A 20,076-nucleotide genomic window follows, 5' to 3' on the forward strand; every position below is an offset into this window, starting at 1 on the left:
TCTTTCTTTCTTTTTTTTTTTCTTTGCGACAAGAAATGACCATCAAAAAAAGAAAGGACTGATGAAAAAGGGCTGTGGGTGGAGCCGAGCAAGAGGGGCCTGTTGTTTTCATTATAAGTAGTTATTTTACACTTTAAGAACTGTTCATACATAGCTTGATATATTTTTAATTCAGACTTTTTAAAAAGAATGTAAAGTTACCTAAAAGAAATAAACGGAACACAAAACTGAAAAATAAAAACAAGCAGGAAGCAGAAAGGCAACTGGGTACCTGAAGGGCGGGGGCGGGACACTGGGCGTGGCCTTAGGCCCGGGGGGGGGGAGGGGCTACACCGGGCCCGCCCTCGGGGAGGGGGCAAGGCTACCTACTCCCTCGGGCTCCGCCCACAGCGGGAAGCCAGGCGCTCAAGGTCAAGTTCACTCTGGGCCCCGCCCCCGGCCCAGGTCAAGGCGAGTAACCTGATCCCCGCCCTGGTTGAGCAGCAGGTCGGCGGTCCCTGTGGACCCCCGAGGTTGTCCGGGTGCCGCTGCGGGCCGAGCGACGCGCAGGTAAGCACAGCCAGCGGCCTTGGCTGCCTGCTTGGGCCCGCGTGAGTGCGCACGAGGCCCCGGATCCCGCGTTCCTCCTGGGCCCACGTGACTCGCGGCGGCGGTGGCTACGGTGGCGACGGCGACTCCGGCGCGCGCAAGGGCGTCAGGTAGCTGCGGAACGCCGCACGGTGCCAGCCCCAGGGTCACGTCGCCGACCGTCAGGATCGGGTTAACACGGGGTCGGATCCCTCCTGCAGCGTGTAGGACAGTCCGTTAAAAAATAAGCGTGTAACAATTGCAATGTGTTATGCAGTATTCTCCCTCCATGGGCCTAAGTACAGGGTCCCAAGCATTGGTCACAACGTGGAGCGTGCCACCCCGCGGAGCTCAGACTAGTGGGGAGACCTACAGCAAAGATAAACCACACACGTTAAGGTATGAAAGTTCAAGTTAGTAGGACATGTGGGAATGAAAAGCCAAGAGTGCTAGAGAGGTTTTATCAAGTTCCCCGCCTGCAAAACCTGTTGAATTAAAGCTGCCACTGAATTCCAGGGTGGAAAACGCAGGAACGCATTCTCTCAGGAGAAAAATGTGGGCTGGGGAGGAAAGCGTCAATAGGACTGCCCTGCAGAGAGTCAGCTTAACATAAGTGAAACTCATCTGGAAAGAGGGAACCTCGATGATAAAAATGCCCCATCAGACTAACCTGGAGAGCAAGGTGTGAGGGCATTTTCTTGTTTAAGATTGATGTGGGAAAGCCCAGCCCATTGTGGGCGGTTCCACCGCACCCCTTTCAATTTCCCCTACCTGTAAGGTGGTCCTGGGTTGTATAAGCTGAGCAAGCCCTGGAGAACAAGCCAGGAAGCTGTGGTCCTCCATGCCCTTTGCTTCAACTCCTGCCTGGATTTCCATCATGAATGGACTGTAATGTGGAAGCATAACCCAAATAAAGGCTTCCCTCCCAAGTTGCTTTGGTCATGGCATTTGACACAGTGGTTCCTGAACCTTGCCTCTGTTCTAAACTGGGGTTTTGTGAATGGGTTTGTGGAATGCAGCCACCAGAGCTGTTCAGGACAGCAGCAGGTGCAGCGGAGGGGAAGATGTCTTGCAAAGAGGCTAGGCTCCTCAGGACTAAACTTGGATGTCTATCTCTGAGCAAGCATGCCTCCCCTTCCTTAGTCCGATTTCCTCTGACGTGTACGTAGACCCACACAACCTGTTCTCTAAGTTGAGGACTGGTTCAGTCATTTCTTTCTGAAACACTTGCCTCATGCCTTTTCCTTGGCTTAGGGCCAAGAGAAGCCAAACATAAGGCCTGCTCTCCTGGAGCTGTGCAAGGTTGGCTATGTAGCCATGTTGACCCTGAGCCAAGTGAGGAAAGCTGCCTTGTGTCTGTCTGGAACAGGTTTCCCAGAAGTTCTACCTGGTCCTGCCAGCCCCAGGAGTCCCAGAATACATGCTCCCACTTTCCCAGGTGGCTCTCAACTCTTGGTGTCGCTCTCTAAAATCCACTAGAAGACTCCCCAGCAGCAGCATCTCTACTGGTCTCTGGCTGAGGACCCCTCAGAACTTGAGATCAATCCAGAAACACCTGTCAGCCACTTGGTATTTACACATATGTGTGCATTTGTATTATTTCCTTTTTTTAGATTATAATTTAATTACATCAGTTCTTCCTTCCTTTTTTCCCCTCCAAACCCTCCCATATACCTCTCCTTGCTGTCTTTCAAATTCATGGCCTCTCTCTTCATTAATTGTTGTTACATACATATATGTAACAAGAAAGAGGCTTGGGCTTGGCATATTTTATGCCTTGGATGATCCTAATGTCCTCTGTGGTCTTGCCCACACTATTGATATAGACTTGAGATTTTCTCTCAGAGAACAGAATGGGGAGCACAATTAAGGGAGGAGCCTGGCAGTACTAGAGGGTTGTGGTCAATAGAGGATTGTTAATAGGGCATTAGAGGGAGAGGAGAAAGCAACTATGGTGCATCCCCTCTGTTCCCCTCACAAGCCATGGCAGTATGATAGGCAAGAGGGGAAGAGAGGCTTCAATGTCGTGGCCATAGACCTCTGACTTTCCAGCTTTGCAACTGATCTGAAGAGGTCACTTGTCCTCTGAGTGGTGAGGATTGTGCAGGCTCCTGGCATATAGTTCTGCTCTGAAGAAATACTCATCCCCTCCCCTTTCTTTCTTCAAATAAACTAAAACAAGAGTAATAGTGCCTGGTCTAGAGGCCACTGGGATCTTGAGTACCCAGAATATTTGGCATCGTATCCTGCATGTAGGAACTTACTGTGCTACTGGTGTTGCCCATTCCTTATCTTGGCAGACACAGATGAAGTGGGGAGGGAAGTGTGGTATGGAGCTGAGGAGCTGAGTGGGGTGATTAGTGGGGGGTGAGTTATTTGTGGTTTCCCCAGAAAGCACCAGCCTCCAAATGAGAGGAATGTTTTACATGATAGTAGACCTCTATCCAACTCCACTTTCAAAAGGCCCAAGAGTCTGAGAAAACTTGGGCCAGAGAAAACAGAAGAAAAAAAAAAATGGAGAAATTAGTCAAAAGGGCTAAAATTGCCTTCAGGGCCTGTCTTTAACTCATGACCAGATGAATCATGTGCAGGGGGGCTACTGTTGCTCTAAGTGACCTCTGTTGTCTTTCTGACTATAGTAGTATGGCTGTGATAATTGCCTGAGACTGATCTCATTCACCAAATGGCTTGGGAACTGTGGAGCGTTAGGGCATAACCCCTGCATTAGGCAGTCATGCCCAAAGTAGACAAACGAATGAATGAGTGAACAAGTGAAAATAAGAACTTTCTGAAGTGTGTGTCTGTTAAATAGGAGTATGAAGGCAGAGAAAAATAACTAATGTGCTTAACTAAGCATTTGCAGAGGACTGAACCCTTTCATGTATGAGGCAGCCTGATGAGTAACCCCATGGCTTTCCAGTCACATAACACAGCCTATGACTTAGCATCTATATTTTATTTTGGGACTCATACCCAACTCATAATAAGCAAGATAAGTAAATGAAGGGCTAACCTCAGCACACAGATGAGGTATGGAAAAATCCTCAGTCAGTAATAGCTATTGGTATTGTATTATATTTTAGTCATCCCATGGACCACCACTCCCACAAGGAAAATGAAGGTCACAGATGTATGACCCCAGTTCAGAATCAGGCCTGTCTGCTAGCAGAGGCACTTTAGACAACCAGGCCATGTGTCTGAAGTGCAATCAGCCTCATGTGTAACACTTGACTATGGGCTTTTTTTCTTTTCTTTTTAAGATTATAATGTAATTCCATCATCTCTACCCTTCCCTCCCTTAAAGCCCCTCCTTGCTCTTTTTCAAATTCACAGCCTCTTTTTTCATTAATTGCAGTTACATGCATATATGTATATACATATATATTCCTAAACATAACCTGCTCAGTCTGTATAATGTTACTCATAAAGGAAAAATAAAACCTGCAAAATCATAATTTATGTGCCTTTTGAGTGCAGGTGTTTTATCATCTAGATAAATCTTCCATGCATCTATGTTAAAGCACTTTGGGCTGTCAGAGCTCTTAAATAAAGTGCCTTGTCCTGACCAGTGTCTGTCTGTGATCATTTATCACTGCTCCATAGTAAAGATGGACAGATCCCATTTCACAGGGCAGGCCTCAGGCCAGCAGCTCCTACCCCGTATATTAGCCGTGTAGACCCTGAGTGGAATGGTGTTTAACAAGTCACAATGGACTCCACCTTCCCTCCTAGGTGGGGTTTTTCTTTCTTTTTTCCTCTATGGGGACTGAACCCATGATCTCATTCATCCTAGGCCAGGGATCTTCCCTTTGAGGGACAGAATGCCCAAAGAGCTCATTTTATCCTAGGCCCAGGCCCACCAGGCTAAGATCCACATTGATGTTAGCATATGGCGGCCAGTGGCCTATCATCTCAGAGGAGGTAAGGGCAACAGTACCTGCTGCTGACCCCCAAGGTGGGCCTTGTCTGTCTGCACCTCTGTGGGCTGGCTGAGCTAGTGGTGTCAGGATGAGCCTGGCCTTCCTAGAGTGGTCGCTCATCAGGGACACCATGTCTACCTTCAACTGGTAAGCCATGACGCAAATGCCTGTGGAAAATATTCTCTCTCTCTGCCTGCATGTTCTTAGACTAACATAATTTGCTTGTCCAGGAATGTTGACAAATGGAAACATTATTTAAAGAGCTGAGCTTCTTGTTTCCCCAGAGCAAAGGACAGAGGCATGGGAGGCCCCTGGCACCTCCTGGTGGGGAGTATTTGACTGCCACACAGGCCAGTGGGGAAGGGCTGGATTCCCAGGGCACAGCTTTAATAGGATTGTAATTGTGTGGCTCGTGGCCATAGAGCAAAGAAATAGCTCTAGCAATCTCCTTTCCATAAAGGCTGACATGCAGGAGGTATTTATGTCTCCTGAAAGTGCATGTTAAGTGGTAGATATTTATGAAAGGGGTGCCGAGGAGTAAATGTGTCCATCAGTCAACTTGGAACTCTTTAGAGCTCCTAAGATGCTTTTAAATTAGAGCCAATCTTCCCCCTGCCTTCCCCCTACATCAGCTCCCCTACCCTGTTCCTCTTGTAGAAGCCAGGTGCCAAGGCAGGGCCAAGCCCAGTCAGGAGGTTGGAACTCCCTTGCAGAAGGGAGTGAGCAGGTGCATGGTGATTCTTCACCATCTCAGCGCTCTGGAGAGTGGCAGAAGGTGGGACAAGGCTGACAAACAGGGTCCAGCCTAATTGTGTCCTGCCATAGCATCAGCACTCCACCGTGGCCAGGGTGTCTGCTCCTGAGGGTGCAGAAGGAGATGGGGGAAACACTGACGCAAACAGCCTCAGTCAGAGCTCAGTGAGGGGCAGGTGGGAGAGAGAGAGTGTCGTTGTTGTGACTGAAGAGAAGGCTGCACAAGGCTGGGAGTCTGTGAGCAGGTGATCATGAGCACCAAGTACCTGGTATGGAGGAGTCTAGCTAGAAATTATTGACTTCTCAGTGCTCATTTTAAAGATCAGAGGTAGGTGTTTGTCACAAGAAACCTATCCTTAGTAGCCAAGCCTGCTTAGCGTCTAATTCCCATCTGGTCTTTTTATGAGACTATTATTGGCCGCGTTTTGTCTTGCTGCTTTTGTGTGTGTGAGAGAAGAAGGATGCTTATGTCTGCTCCCCATTACTTGTTTTGTTAAGAATCCAAAGAGCCATAGATGGTGGAAGGAGAGGGTCTGTTACTGAAATGTGATTACCTCTCAGCTTCCTCTGGGATTCTGCCTTAAGAAAACATCTTCCCCTGGAAAGTGGAAAGAGTACTCCATGACGCTCTGCCCATTATCACTTGTGACGGTGAAAACTTGGGCATGACCCGAATGAACTATATAGGTGATAGTGAAATCACAGGATACCACCCTGGTGGGACCGTATGCAGTGCCGAAGCATGAAGCTGAGCCCCCACCTGCAGAGAGAGCAGAAGGCCATTAGATTGATCTTGTTCAGAAAAACAGTCTGCCAGGGTTTCCTATGGTAGCGTGTGAGCAGTGAGATAATGGATACTTCATTTTCATGACTTTACATTTTCTGTGTTGCTGTATGAGTTCTGTTAGTTTCTTTTGCCTCACTATGACCATAGATTCTGACAACAACTTAAGGGAGAGAAAATTTACTTTGGCTTTTGGTTTTGTGGATCCCAGGCCGTCGTTGTGGGAAAGATGGAGCAAATTGGCTCATGGCAGTGGGAACGTGCAGGAGTGGCTGTTCATGTGACAGCCAGCCAGGAAAAAGAAACCACCAGAGTTCCTTCATGGTGGACCAATAAGCCGAGAGGGGAGGAGAGAAACCAGAGCCCAGGTGTAGCCTTCCAAGCTTTTCCCTTTTGACCTACTTTTGCCAGTTTGTTCCTACTTTTTCAAGGTTCCACTGCTTTCCAAAGTCCTGCTACTGACTGGAAACAAAAGGGATGATGTCGTAGAGAGGAGTGCTCGCCCCTCAGAAGACTGAAATGCAGCAGGACAAACTTGAAATACTGCATCTCCACATCTAGCATCTGGGGCATGTGGTAGCATCCTCTGAGCTCCAACAGGCTTATGCAGCCACACCCTGATGGGCCCCACACCTACATGGCCTCTCTCTTGGGCTGACTCCAGTTGGTGCCTGCCACTTTACCTCAACAGACGCCCTACATCCCTGGCATCTCTAAGATCCCTTGGGTTTCCCTAGAAGCTTAGGCTTTTCCTTCAAAGCATTCTGTACTACATTATCATGAGCCCCCCATAAGGAATCTGACCCCTCTCTATATAGCCTGACCCATTAGGCTTTTCTTAAAAATCTGAGTGCAAGCCTACATGACTTTGTAACTTATATTCCACTTGCTTACAAAACTAAGACCATATGGACAACGTCAAATTCTAACATCAGCTGGGCCCCTTTGAACCATACAGTGGTCTCTGTGTCCTTCAGCTGCTGAGCCAGGAAAAGCACATCCCTAAGCATCTCTAAGTACCTGGAGGGTTCCTCTTACCAAAGGAAAGTTTTTGAGATTTCTGAAGTCTGTGATAGATGAGAGAGATGCCATCAATTCTCAAGCCATTCTCAAGGCACATTTCCTGTGGTTCAGTACAGAATACAAAGTGTTTGGCCTCTCTTGAATGGTGCTAATCTTTTAAACACTTCCAGCTTCATTGTCTGTAACTGTAAACATGCCCCTTTTCTAGCAAAACTGCAGGGTTTTCAAGTCCTTCTGCTCTACATTTTCATCTCAATTTTCATTGTAAATCTGGATATAAGTCAGCAATAACCATGCCAAATCCTAAATGCATCCTTTCTTGAAATTTTCCCTGTCAAATTAATCAATCTATTACTTTTAAAACCTTGCTAGCAATTATTATTTTATGTGTATGGGTGTTTTGCTTGCATATATGTATGTGCAACACCCACATGCCTGGTGATTGTGGAGGTCAGAAAAAGATGTCAGATCCCCTGGGGTTGAGTTGGAGTTACAGACAGTTGTGAGCTGCCCTGTGAGTACTGGGACTCAAGTCTAGGAGCTCTGCAAGAGCATACATCTCTCTCTAACTCTCTCTCTCTCTCTCTCTCTCTCTCTCTCTCTCTCTCTCTCTCTCTCACACACACACACACACACACACACACACACACACACACACACCCCACAGCAGCAGCAGCACTGGACCAGCCCTGTATAATTCTGTCTTATTGTGTTGGCTTTGATGCTTCAGTAACTAAATACTGTGTTCTACAGTCTTCCATGTATCCACATACCTTTGCTGCCTTTGTTGGCCAAAGTCCAGTGCACAGTCAGCCATATGTCCTGAGTGAAGTGCATTCAGTCATCCAGATATTGGGGCATTCTGATGTATCTTTATTTGAGACATGGATTTGAGTCCCAGTGGTTTATTTGAGAGAGAGTCCAGGAAGTGCTAGCATGAAGCAGGGGACTGAGTCAAAGATGTGCTCTGTCGAGCAGGAGCCCAACCTGGGCAATAGAACTTAACCAGAGACTACAAATTATCTGTCCTGGACTTGTCCTCTCAGGAAGACCAGGGACTGAGCATACACACACCAGTCCTGTCAGTCATTAGTTGGCCATCATTTCTTAGGGGTGACTTAGTGGTCAGATTCTAGGCACCAGGCAAAGTAACTGGGCCAGGATCTGTAGATCTTGGTGTTTAGAAGTCAAGCTGGCTTGCCCCAAAATGGCAAAGCCTGAAACAAAGGATGTAACACAAGCAATGCCTGCTGTTGTGCTTAAGGCCACAAGCATCATCCATGTAAGGGGCTGAAGATAATTCAGTTCATCATTCCACACTAAGTCCCAACCAGTCACACCAGGTTGAAGACCACATTAAGTAGCCAATACAAGAGGTATGAGAAAGACTACCTTAAGAAGAATATGATCTTCTAATACCAATACTCTTCGAATTGTTCCACAAAATAGAAACAAAAGGAACATTACCAACACTGATATTACCCTGATACCCAAACTACACAAAGATGCAACAAAGAGAATTATCGACTAATACCGACTAATCTCCATGAATATTGATGCAAAAATACTCAATAAAATACTGAGTTCCAAGACAGCCTCCAAAGCTACAGAGAAACCCTGCCTCGAAAAACTAAAAAAAAAAAAAAAAAAAAAGGCAATCTTACCAAAAGCAATCTACAGATTCAGTGCAATCCCCCATCAAAATCCTAACACAATTCTTCACATACCTAGAAAGAACAATACTCAACTTCATAGAAAAACAAAACAAAAAACCCAGGATAGCTAAAACAATCCTGTACAATAAAGCAACCTCTAGAGGCATTACCGTCCCTGACCTCAAGCTCTACTATAGAGCTGTAGTAATAAAAACAGCTTGGTATTAATAGGCATAAAAACCGACATGTGGACTAATGGAATCAAATTGAAGACCCTGACATTAATCTACATACCTATGAACATATGATTTTTGACAAAATTGTACAATGGAAAAAAGAAAGCATCTTCAACAAATGGTGCTGGCATAACTGGATGTCAACATGTAGAAGATTGCAAATAGATCCATATCTGTCACCATGCACAAAACTTAAGTCCAAGTAGATCAAAGACTTCAACATAAATCCAGTTACACTGAACCTGATAGAAAGTAGGAAGTAGTCTTGAACACACTGGCACAGGAGACTATTTCCTAAATATAACACCAGTAGCACAGACACTGAAAGCAACAATTAATAAATGGAACCTCCTGAAACTGAGAAGCTTATGTAAGGCAAAGGACATGGTCAATAAGATAAAACAGCAGCCTACAGAATGGCAAAAGATTTTCACCAACCCCACATCTGACAGAGGGCTGATCTCCAAAATATATAAAAAATTCAATCCTGGTGATTGTGGCACATGCCTTTAATCCCAGCCCTTGGGAGGCAGAGCCAGGCAGATCTCTGTGAGTTTGAGACCAGCCTGATCTACAGAGTGAGATCCAGGAAAGGCACCAAAACTACACAGAGAAACCCTGTCTTGAAAAAAACAAACAAAAAATCAAGAAACTAGACATCAAAATACTGAACAATCCAATTAGAAAATGGGCTACAGAGCTAACTAAATAGAGAATCTCAATAGAAGAATCTTAGATGGCCAAAAGACATTTAAGGAATTCTCAACACCCTTAGTCATCAGGGAAATGCAAATCAAAATGACTCTGACTCTGAGATACCATCTTAACAACTTTCAGAATGTGGAGGATCAAAAACACTGATGATAGCTTGTGTTGGAGATGATGTGGAGCAAGGAGAACACTCCACTATTGGTGGGAATGTAAATTTGTACAGCCACTTTGGAAATCAGTATGGCAGTTTCTCAGAAAATTGAGAATCAATCTTCCTATACCCAGCTATACCACTCTTGAGCGTATACCCAAGGAATGCTCTATCAGACCACAAGGACACATGCTCAACTATGTTCATAGCAGCATTTTTTGTAATATCCAGAACCTGGAAACAACCTATGTAGATGTAACCGTCTTGTTAAATAAGAAACACAGAGCCAATTGCAGAGTTAAAAGTCAAGAGGTCAGAGCAATAGTAAAGAGCTATAAACCTTACCCTTCACTGCCGCTCCTGTCCTTCCCTCAGCAAGAGACCTACTTCTGTGTGTTTGTCCTTTTTATAGACTTCCTGTTCTGCCTTCTCATTGGTTGTAAATCTAAACACATGACCTCTTCATCACTGCCTGTCTGTACAGACCTCCAGGTCTTCTATGGTTGGTATTGAGATTAAAGGCATGTGTCTCCATGCTGGCTGTGTCCTTGAACACACAGAGATCTGCCTAGCTCTGCCTCCCAAGTGCTGGGATTAAAGGTGTGCACTACCACCACCGCCCAGCTTCTGCTATGGCTTGCTCTGACCCCAAGGCAACTTTATTAACATACAAATAAAATCACATTTCAGTACAAATAAAATATCACCATAAACCTAGATGTCCCTCAACTGAAGAATGGATAAAGAAAATGTGGTACATATATACAATGGAGCATTACTCAGCAGAAAAAAAACCAATGACATCATGAAATTTTCAGGCAAATGGATGGAACTAAAAAATATCTGAGTGAGGTAACCCAGACTCAGAAGGACAAACATGATATGTACTTACTTGTAAGTAGATACTACATGTAAAGCAAAGGATAACAAGACTACAACCCACAGCTCCAGAGAAGCTAGCTAACAAGGAGGACCCTAAGAGGGATGCATGGATCACCCTGGGAAGGGGAAATAGATGAGATTTCCATGAGTTATCTGGGGGTGGGGAGGGCAATGGAGGGTAGGGGATTGGGGATGAGAACATGAGGGAATGGGATGGTCGAACTGGAACAGGGATGGAGTGGAAGAGCAATGAAAGAGATACTATGATAGAGGGAGACACATGGGGACAGGGAGAAACTGGGTGCTAGGGAAGTTCCAGGAATCCACAAGGATGACCCCAACTTAGACTGCTAGCAGTAGTGGAGAAGGTACCTGAATTGGCTTACCCCAGTAATCAGATTGGTGAATACCCTAACTGTCATCATAGAGCCTTCATCTAGTAACTGATGGAAGCAGATGCAGAGATCCACAGCCAAGCACCACAAGAGTTCCAGGAGTCTAGTCAAAGAGAGAAGAGGGATTTTATGAGCATGAAGATCATGATGGGAAAACCTACAGAGACAACCAAACCAAACTAGTGGGAACCCACGAACTTTAGACCAACAGCAGTGAAGCCTCTATGGGACTGGACTAGGCCCTCTGCATAAGTGAGATAGTTGTGTAGCTTGATCTGCTTAAGGGCCCCCCTGGCAGTAGGATCAGGATCCATCCCTGGTGCATGAGCTGGCTTTTTGGAACCCATTACCTATGTTGGGACACCTTGCACAGCCTTGATGCAGGGGGAGGACCTGCCTCTACTGAGTGGACCAGGCTCTGCTGACTCCCTATGGAAGGCCTTACCTTTTTGGAGGAAGGGATAGGGGTGGGTTGGAGTGGGGAGGCTAGAGGGGCAGGATGAGAGAAGAGGGGGATCTGTGGTTAGTATGTAAAATAAATTAAAAATTCCTTATTAAAAAATAATAAAAATAAAACATAACTTTGAAAAAGAAAGGAATAAAAGTCAATAAAAAAAAATAAAAAGAAAGAAAAGGCTATGATCTTTTCCGGTGAATAGGACTCGAGTTCCAATATTGACTTAAAAGGCAGAATGCTAGTGTTGTGCAGCTGTACAGTTGGAGATCCAACACTTCAAAAGCAGGCCTGATGGTGTAATCAGATTTATCTGTTTCCTGGCAGTGTTTTCCCATCTGTTGATTACTCCTGCTATTTCTCTAGTACATTGAGATGCATTCAAAAGAAAAATTCACTGGGAGGAAACATTTAACCTCATTTGTATCCACTCACGGTTAAATCTCCCATGCCATGTTTTACTATTTACTGGATTTACTACACTGGTACTGATGCCAATGTGTCAGGGAATTTCTGTAGTTATGGCTTTTGGTGCCCTAATAAATGATTTGTAGTCGCTGCCTCTCCACTGAAACACTCCATCTCCAATTAAAGATTTAGTCAGCTCTTTATCGCAAAATGGCTGTGCACAATGGAGGTATGGGCTGTGGTGGTGCTGACATTTTTACTTAGATCACCAGGTAGTTGTGTGTCCTTAACCACCCGATCTGTTCTGTTTTCCTAAGCATAGAGGAGGAATATCAGTGGCAGTCTGGGGCATAATAAAGATCCTAGGAACACTACATATGCTTATTATAATTGAATCTACTGGAATATTTATTTCCACAACAAGGACCTTGCTCAGTGAGGCTAGTGGCTAAAGTTCATATGCTTTGGGTTATGAGTATTTTAGAATTTATATAGGAAGATTTCAAGATTCCACTGTTTAAGAAAAATGTAGCCATTTCCCTTTAAATTGTGTTCCGGGGTGCATTCCACAGAGACCAAGATGACAAATACTCTATTTCATGCCCTATTGCTATGCCCTGTGCCATGCAGACAGCACTGACTGATGCCAGGGCCCAAACCCTGCTCTGCAGAGGCCTCCAGCAGCCACTTAGTAAATCATAACTGGCTCACAAGCTCCGGCCTGGGGATGCTTCCTCTTTACTCTGTACCCATCCTGACTATTGGTTAAAATAGTGCAGGACTGGCCTGAAAACATATATACAACTAACATTATACAGACCGAGCAGATTGTGTTTCTGTGCATGAGAAAGAGGCTATGAATTTGAAAAAAAGCAACAGAGGTATATGGGAGGGTTTGGAGGAAGAAAGGAAAGGGAAAATCATGTAATTATGTTTAAAAAATAAAATATTTTAGAAAATAGTTACTGTACACACATATATTCTGTGTATGTGATTACGGTGTGGCTGTGTTATGTGGGTCTATGTACTTGTTCTCACCTTTCCCTTTGTGTCGTGGAGATATTTATTCATTTACCATTGTTTGTACCCCTTCATCTTCTCTTCTATCATGAATATTTTTATTTTTCTCTCTTTGCTTCTTGTTTAACCAAAAGATTAAACAGGCAGCCCAATATTATGTGGTCTTGTCTCATACAGATTAGTGTTTCTGGGAATGCACTGAGATACTGAGTGTTCGGGTTCAGGGCAGTACATCCGCTGTGGGTCACTGGTGACCTCCATGTTGCCGGGTCTTGCAGGCATTCCCCCATCTGCGTCTTCCAGCAGCATTAACCCCTTAAGCTCGTCTTCTCTTCTGAGCCATTCTCATTCCCCTGGCCGTTCCTTCTTTGCCTCCCCAGCACACTCCCTTCTTTCGTTGTTTTCAGTGGGGACATTCTCACACCCCCCTCTTTTACCCACTCCATCTGGATGACTTCATCTACAACCTGGATATTAACAGTCACCTTCCCATGAGTACTTTCTGCATCCTTATAGCCATCACATCTCCGCCTCGTGACGCCCATGAGCATGCACAGTCTACAGGTTTCGTTTGTTCTAGTGCATTCCTTCTTCCTCAGGGCCAACTAAACACCTGCCCACCAGGGTGTTTCTGCTACCACCAAGTGAGGTAGTCAGAGGTAAACTTGTTAGAAAGCTGCTGCCCTAGGAAATCAAGTGTAAGTCACAACTTAGAAGTTAAAGCAATCATTTTACTATTATGTCGAAGTCTAGGGAGGTGAGGTTGGCTGGGCTTAGTTAGACAGTTTTGCTCTGGGCCTCTCATGCAATTACAATTAGGTAACGGCTGCCTGAGGCTAGAGCCACCTCAAAGGCTTTCTCACTTAGTGGCTCACAGATGACAGTGGCTTCCATATGGAACCTTGTAGTATGACCTGGTTTTCTCCACAGCATATCAGCTGAGGTATAGGGACAAAGAAATCCCAAGAATTCCTGGTAGAAGCTGGATCATCTTCCCCATCTGCCCTTGGAAATCTCATAGCGTCACCTCTGCCATGTTTACTGGTCTTCCTGGTTTCAAGAGCATAGACTATAGACCCATCCCTTGATGGGAAACATGTCACTACCACATTGTAATGAAAGTTTGTGCATGGGAAATGATGTCATTGGGGTAGTAGAAAAATACATCTTGCCATATAGCCCCTTGCCCCCATATCTAAGAAACACCAAAAAAGGTTTCTAGGTTGGGTTTGTTTTTGTTTGTTTGGGTTTTGTCACTAGCATACAGATGGAAGCTAAAGAGATGGAACAGTGGTTAAGAGTGCCTACTATTCTTGCCAAGGACTTGAATTTGGTTTCTATCACTCATGTTGGACAGCCTACAACCACTGATATCAGATGACCTCTTCTGACATCTGCTGGCACCTGCATACACACACACACACACACACACACACACACACACACACACACACACTCTTAAACATAAAAATAAATCTTTAAAAACAGAATCATACAAACATATACAGTGAAAGTGTTTTCCTACCCCTGCCTCTCCATAGACAATTGCTGTTTATTTTTATAATCTTTTGGAGTTTGTGTTCTCTTATGCCACTTTGTAATTAAGCACTCTGCATCCCCACCCCCATCTAACAGTATATCTGGGATGCATTGTCTTATCAGTATGCAGAGGATCTCCCTCTCCATCACCCCTCTCAATTACAGGTGCACTCTATCCTCTAATGATAGTATTCTACCTTATTATATATCTCCTCTTCCCTGAGGAAGAATAAATCTGGATGTCCTTCAAGGGCCCCTAGACATAGGCATCTCTTTGCACCCCACCTTACGTCTGATCCCATCACAGTCTTGTTATTATTAGTAACTTTTCCTATTGCCATCAGGTACCCAAAGGGAAACACCTTACAGGAGGGAGCGTTTCCTGTGGCTGACAGCTCAAGGAATTGTAGTCAAGGGATGGATGGTGGCAGGAGTGTGAGGTGGCAGTCACAGTGCACCCAGGAAGGAAGCAGGTGATTGCTGCCTGTGTTCAGGTCACTTCATCCTTTTCATCCATCTGGTCTCCAGCCCGTGGGTAGATCCTCTCTCCTCAGGTAAGCCTCTTGGAAACCCCCTTGTAGACATGCCCGGAGTCATTCCATAATGACTCTAGATCCAGTCAAGTTGACATAGAGGTTAACCATCACACCATGCATCCACTCACTGGTTATGGGCTCCCAGAGGTCATGCAACATGTCCGCCTTAGTCCATGCCCATGCTGCCCAACATAGGGGCTGGGTGTTCACTGAACAGAGGAGGCCCAGGAAGGAGGAGTGGGAGGTAACTGGATACAGGTAACTGGGTGGCTATGCTGTCTAGTTTTTTATGTCAGCTTAACACAGCAGGAGTTGTTGTAGAAGAGGGAGCCTCAATTGACAATATGCCGCCACCAGATCAGCCTGTGGCTAAGCCAGGGATGCATTTTCTTAATTAATGAGTGATGGGGGAGGCCCAGCTCACCATGGTGACACCACTCCTGGTCTGGCAGTCCTGAGTACTAGAAGAAAGTAGGCTGAGCAAGCTATGGTGAGCAAGCCAGGAAGTGGCACTCCTTCTTCCAGATTCCTGCCCTGACTTCCTTCTAGAATGGACTGTGATGTGGAAGTGTAATCGAAATAAACCCTTTCCTTCCCCAGTTGCTTTTGGTTATGGTGTTTTATCACAGCAGTGGAAACCCTAACAAAGACAGAGACTCAGGTTCGCTTCCCTAATTGTATTTTTCACTGTGTCTCAGTAGCAGCTAACACTTTGGGCCCATGTGGCTCCTTCCTCTCTTTGTTCCTGAAACTGGTTGGTTCTCATGCACAGGGTAGAGGAGACTGAAGCCCTAAGACCGGTGTTGATGCAGACAGACTCCTTTGTCAGCCCGAATGCCTCCCTGGCAGCTTATCTAGTTCAAAACAGCACCACACTGGACTTTGTGGTACTTGACAGTGGAAATGGTAGACCTAAAATATTGATGCATTGCTAGCCTCTAAAAATCCAACCAAATGGAGTTTCTGCTTCTCGAGGAAGCTTGTGTTCTTTCTGTTAGGAAATGTATTCATGAAAAACATGTATTGTTCTGGTTAAGTGAGAGAGCAGGCTCCAATAACCACAAGGAAGATTGACAGCTGTGCTCACTGCTTCGAGTGCTTTCTGGGAAAGCTGTGGGCAGGTGTTTCTCTGTTGTCAGAAGTAAAACCTTCACTTGGCCGGCATCAGATAGCTGAAGCAGGGACTTGACTGTTGCTCCTCGATGGCCCTCAGGCACTGCTGGCTCCAGGAGCTCAGAGGACTTGAGGTCTTCCCTGGCTGTCAGTTCTTACTACTGTGGTTTGGTTCTCTAAGGTGGGGACTGTGGCAGCTCCTGGCTCCTTGATAAGCTTTTGTCCAGTGCCCAGATCAAAATGGAACTCTGATTTGTCCTGCTGGGCTCATGCATCCGCTCCTGGCCCAAGAGTTAGAGGTGTGGAAGTCTTCAGCCATTTTGATTGTCAGACCCTCCAGATCATAAAGGGCTGCTATCCGATCAGTTCAGAACACAGCAGTGGAGCTCCACACACAAAGGAGGCACATGTCCTAGATGGTGTTGCAAAACTTGAATGCAGACCAGAAAGTACCTGAATTGCAGATGGGGGTTGGGTGGGTGGGGGGTGGGTGGAGCGTTCAAGGAAAGGCTTATGATGTTAATCTTTCAGCTTTGGTGTCTGTTAGAAAAGTTCTTTCTTAAAGGGCCTTAGCAAGGGAACTTGCTTGATTTGAGAACTCTCAATAAACCAGCCTTCCCGGCCCAGATCGCTCACTGTCCCGATTTTCTGGTTTCCTTTTGATTGTGCAAAGAAACCTTAATCCTTCCTTCCCTCCAAGCTGAGGATTGGGAGAAAAACACACAGCGCTTGACTTCAGATCTGTGCTGCATGCTTGAGAGAGGCGCCCTCAAGCCTCCACAGATTCTGGGACAAAAGCCTTGATATTGGAGAGGAAGTGAGCCAGGGTGCTCCCATCGGAGCAAGGTCAGTGTGGAAGGACACACAGGTGAGTGCTTAGTTGTGCCCTGGACTTTCTGGTGCGGATATGAATGAGCCCAGATGCTCAGTGCTCCATGGCTTCTGCTAATGCCAATGATGGGCACTCTCTCACTTAACCTTCATGGCAGTGCTCCGAAGCAGGTCCTTTTTATTCACATTGAAACACATGGCCGGAGGCTCCAGTAGTCCAGGCAGCATGCTCAAGGTCACACTGGGGTCACCAACTAGGTATGCCTGCCTCCAGATTCAGCTCTTAGACAGGCCTGGGCACTGGCTGAGGGAGACAAGCATCACATCTTCCACTGCCAACTGCAGGATCCTGTGAGCACGTGTTTAGATGTTGTGGCCTGTGCCAGGGAGTGCCGATATCCCTTTCCTCAGTAGAGGCCCCTCTCATTCTCCTGCATTTGGGAATGATGGAGCCTAGAGAAGACAAGATGTGACACACTTTCTTTTTAGGGACTTTATGGAGATAAGTCGTATCTGCCACTCACTCACTGGGTACTCAGTGACAACCATATCTACATTTTATTTTACATAAGACATACAGTAATACATAACTCATGTTAGATAATACTGGAAAATTTTGTGAACTACTAATTATGTTAGGTGTGAGCATGATGCAGAGATATAAGAAAGTTTCATTATTTTAGGAAGTATCTCTGCTTTTGAAGTCTTTAGATACAAAAATATTACACTATTTTTAACGGGCTTTAATCTACATCAGGAGCAAACAGTGAAGTTAACATGGAAGTGTGCTTGTGATTAACTAGGGACGCATGTGTGCCATTCATTATACTGTTTACTCTTTGTATGATGGTAATTTTTCATAATGAAACACTGTAAAAGGCATTCTCTATCCCTTAGGATGTACTAGTCTGAAATGGACACAGCCCCATAATCTAGGAGAAAACACAAATAAGTCACTTTGCTGTAGTGGAAGAAGCACCATGAGGGACTGTGGTTGGATGGTGGCTGGGAGCAGAGGTAGGACGTGGCCTGGGAGAATAGGCTAGGAGAACATGAGAGGCCAGAGGGGTCCAATTCCAGGTCCCAGGTGCTCAGGGACGGGTGTGGAGCAGTTTCTAGGCAGTCCTGACTCTTACAAAGAAAAAGCAGTTGATGGTTTAATGCTGGACCATTGTCCTTCCAGGAGGACAGACTCCTTGCTCCTCTGCAGCGACATTTGTTCATGTGCTACTAGATGATATTAGGAAAGCACTGCCATGGTAGTTCGCCAGACATCTTCTCAGGGTGTGCACTAGTGAACAGACATTGCATTTGTCCTCTCGGATTCCCCCTGCTTTCTTTTGGGGAGGGGAAAGATCCTGTGATCTCATCGGTTTTACACGAACGTTCATTTATCAGACATAGCCCTGGAACAGATAATCAGATCCTCCCATCTCCCAGTAGCTTCTTCCTTTGTGTTTCCCTTATCGAAAAAAGCCAGCATTAAGATGCACAGCCATGGGAGTGTTCCACTTCTGTTTTCTTCTCTAACTGTAAACTAAGAACAATGCCAAGGACTCTGGCAAATCAAAGAACTAACTGTTAGGCATCTTTGAATAGAGAGATCACTGCTAACCAAGAAGCTTCACAAGCATCGGTGTAGCTCTCTGAATTCCCTGGTAGCCTTCAGTGGAATTCCATTTTTTTTCTTCTGTGTCATTGGCATAGGAACACACACCCAGCAACCTCAGTGGTGATTTCCTAAGTTCTTGGGGGAAATGAATTGTATCAGACTAATATATCCACAGATGCACCACACTTTTTGAGCTGTGAGGGGCTGTAAAAGGAATCTGGTACAGCTCTCTTAGTGGAAGAGACATTCACTTTAACTGCATAGTCAATTCTCAATTAACAAGGGTAATGGAGTGGAAGGAGGTCACTGATAATCAAAAATCACAGTGAATAGAAGATTATAGTCAACACTCCATTTTCTGAGGGCTGATTAACTGGTTTTCAGGTTAACTGTGGTTAAGACACAATGGACCTTAGGATGTCATCTCTTTGCTAATTGGCCAGCAGCTGCTCAGCACCTGATACCCACCCATGGCCCCTATCCCAGGGAGAAGAAACTTTCCCTTGAGGAAACCATGGTGAGGTCAAATGGAACAGTAGATCTTGGCTGGAATGGACTATAGTGATTTTGGGTGTGAGGAAGAGATGGCAGTTAGTGATGCGCAGTGCTATAACCATCAGAATTACCAGAGCCCTGCTTCCTGACTGAGTAGATGTAGAATAGGACCTTGGGATTCACAGGCATAACAAGTGCCCAGGTGATGCTGATGCTGCTGGACTTTGAAAGGTGCTGCTTCCTAACACATACTTTCCATGCAGGTTGTGCATTAGCATCCCTCAGGAGCTTTTAATCGCTATTGTTAGCTGATGCACTTGGCCAGTTCTGTGAAAGGCTTCTGATGTGGGACCCAGGCAGGACCAGTGTTAGCACTCCCCTGGGTTTCTGTTGTGCAGCAGACATTGACAGCCATTGCTCCACAGAGTGCTGCCTACACTTTAGACAACCATACCTCAGGTCCACAGATCTGCACCTCAGACACTCATACCACATCGTTTTTCCCTTGCCATGGGTCATAAATGAGAGATAACTGTAAGTACAAATAACTACCTGTTGACATGTGAGATCTAATTTGGAACTACCCTGCACCTCATCACACTTTGGGAGTCTCGTCTCTAGAGCTCTAGAGCTTTTCAGTGCCTTTTCTAACATAAAGGTATGACATACACCATTTGTGTTCTTTGTCTGGGAAGGGCTGTACTAACAGACACCTGGTCTACCTCAGACTAGACAAGTAAGAATGACTGTGTCCAATAGGTCCAAACCCTTACTGTTAGAAAAGGGAATGAACAGCCCCGTAAGAGCATAACTGTGGTAGAGCCAAACAATGGGGGTAGCACTCAGCAAACTGTGGATTGTGCCACATGAAATCAGACACACAGGCTGTGTGTGCAACTGTACTTCTGCTTAAGGTTCTAAACGACAACTCTCGGTGGGAAAGCAGAGTAGCAGTGGCTTCTGGGAGGGGGACAATGAGGTTGAATGGGAC

At 45.5% G+C, this 20,076-nt stretch overlaps 1 protein-coding gene across 2 annotated transcripts in view; it reads left to right on the forward strand.

Annotated features, from left to right (window-relative positions):
- The first annotated feature begins 393 nt into the window (after positions 1–393).
- The window catches only part of Nmnat3 (nicotinamide nucleotide adenylyltransferase 3), a 126,688-nt gene continuing 107,005 nt past the window's right edge, over positions 394–20,076 (forward strand). For both annotated transcript variants that reach the window (XM_036193558.1, XM_036193556.1), the window contains exon 1: positions 394–549. The gene's annotated coding sequence lies outside the window, so the exon portion shown is untranslated. The remainder of the gene's footprint in view (positions 550–20,076) is intronic.

The sequence above is a fragment of the Onychomys torridus genome, chromosome 7 (assembly GCF_903995425.1).
Source record: "Onychomys torridus chromosome 7, mOncTor1.1, whole genome shotgun sequence".
Taxonomy (NCBI): Eukaryota; Metazoa; Chordata; class Mammalia; order Rodentia; family Cricetidae; genus Onychomys; species Onychomys torridus.